At 43.2% G+C, this 2,026-nt stretch overlaps 1 long non-coding RNA gene across 1 annotated transcript in view; it reads right to left on the bottom strand.

The window, feature by feature from the left end:
- Positions 1-2,026, bottom strand: part of LOC104983143 — a 16,054-nt gene that overhangs the window by 4,845 nt on the left and 9,183 nt on the right. The window contains exon 2 of the long non-coding RNA XR_824596.1: positions 116-147. This is a non-coding gene — a long non-coding RNA (uncharacterized LOC104983143). The remainder of the gene's footprint in view (positions 1-115; positions 148-2,026) is intronic.

Raw genomic sequence — 2,026 nt, forward strand, 5'->3', positions numbered from 1 at the left:
GACACGTGTAATACACACATGCGCGTGCACGCACACAATTCTTACACAGACGCCAAACATAGAAAGCGGGATGAGACAGACAGAAGCCATGGCTGTGAGCCTGAATCTCACTAACCTCTCTCATTGGCTTCCCAGGGGTATTTCTTCCTTTAATAATAGAGAGAGGAAGAGGCAGAGGTATCAGAAAGGAAAAAAAAAACATGCATAAATATACAGTTTCATACCAATTTGCTTCTTTTACCAAACAAATGTTGAGATGACAATTCATTTATCCCCTTCTGGAAAAAAAAAAAAAAAAAACAGAAACAAAAAACCCAAAAGACACATCCAGTCAAATAACCTTTACATACACTTAAAATCGGTGTAAACAGATAACATGATCCAGGAGACATCACTCAGAAGATCCATAGAGCTCATGTGTTTAAGTGGATGAAAGCTGGCTTGGCAGGGAAACCTGACAAGCTGAGGATTGTTTTCAAGGGCAACTGTAGAATCTCAAGTTTACTGGCCAAAAATCTCAGAATCTCTTCATTGTCCACTTGACAAGCAACACCCAAACCATACACGGTAGTTGGTTTGGAGTGCCAAAAATCTGCACTGCGAAAGCAAGGTGGAACACTGCTTCTTAGAGCCTAGACCCCATCCTCTCGGGAGAACTTGTTCTGTCTGATAGGAGCTCAGCATGTCTGTGACGGGACTGGGGGCATTGGAGAAAACGGAAACAAAGCAGGGAGGAGTTAAGTCCCGCTATGGGCAAGCCACGGAGCACAATTCAGCAATGAACCTTCACCTTCCACCTCGTGATTCAGCAGATTCCGGGAGCCTGGAGGGTCAGCCACAGACCCCCCTGGCCTTGTTGGTGTTCTAGAATCCTATGTCTGTACATGCGGTTATGTGTTTTCAAAAAGCAGGCTGTGCTGAGAAAGTTTTGCTATGCTAGTATTTATAACTGGACAGAAAATGAGGGACTGCTGATCATACCTGGCACGTCTCGGGCACATAATCTCCTTTTTATCTCCAGGGTACCCCAAAGTGAAGTACTGGTTGTTAAACTTTGGCTTTAATAGTGGGATATTTCCTAAAACAATCTTCTCTGGAGTCCAGTATGTAGAGCGAGATATAAGCAGAGCAGAGCCCCTTCCCCCAACAAACCATGGTCAGTGCGCAAGCCATGGCTCCAAAAGGACCTACGAACCCAGGATTCCTTGTCGAGAGCAAAGAGGTCTGGAGCTACTCATCCAGAAGAAAGCTTTCAAAACTCAAGCCTAGGGTTGAACTTCTAGCATACAGGTAAAGGTTTTCTAAGTATGACCTTCTCTTGCTTCCCCCTTCCTTCCAATTTTCCTGATTCAGCCCTTTCTTGGGGATACAAAAATGGCAGGCATGGTGATGTAATAAACATGGTCAAGGTATTCACGATGCTCTTCAAACCAGAAAAGAGAGAGAGACAAAAAAGTACTGGCTTAGCAGTTGTGGGCATTTCCAGTGGTAGGACCATAGCAGACAATGGGAAAAAGGAAAAGGGGAGAACAGCATCATCTTTGAGGGCCCAAACCCAGCGTGAATAAATCATCTATTCTCCTTGACACCACTGGCAAAATGAAAAAGAAATCTTTTACTTCATGGTTATACTGTCTGGTGGTAGAATTAACTCTCTTCCCCTATAAGACTATATGAGCTCCTTGAAGGTGGGTCCACATGTTGCTCACCTACCTCTCTATCCCTGATACCTCTACTGTACCTTGACACCGTGGGTATTTGGTAACTGCCAGGTGAACTAAGGTAGGAAGGTCACCACACTAGGTCATGGCCAAGAGTCCTTTGATGTTTTTGGATACTTGGCCTTGCTTGCTATCCTTTAGCTTGGATGCCAAGGGCTGCTAACTGGTTCTGGCTTGTAACTTGGGTCTATTTTTCTATTTTTTAAATTTAAGTATAGTTGATTTACAATGTTGTGTTAGTTTCATGTATATAGTAAAGTGATTCATATATATATATATGAATACGTATGTATGTATGTTGTGGT

Source organism: Bison bison, unplaced genomic scaffold (genome assembly GCF_000754665.1).
Source record: "Bison bison bison isolate TAMUID 2011002044 unplaced genomic scaffold, Bison_UMD1.0 scf7180017861786, whole genome shotgun sequence".
Classification (NCBI taxonomy): Eukaryota; Metazoa; Chordata; class Mammalia; order Artiodactyla; family Bovidae; genus Bison; species Bison bison.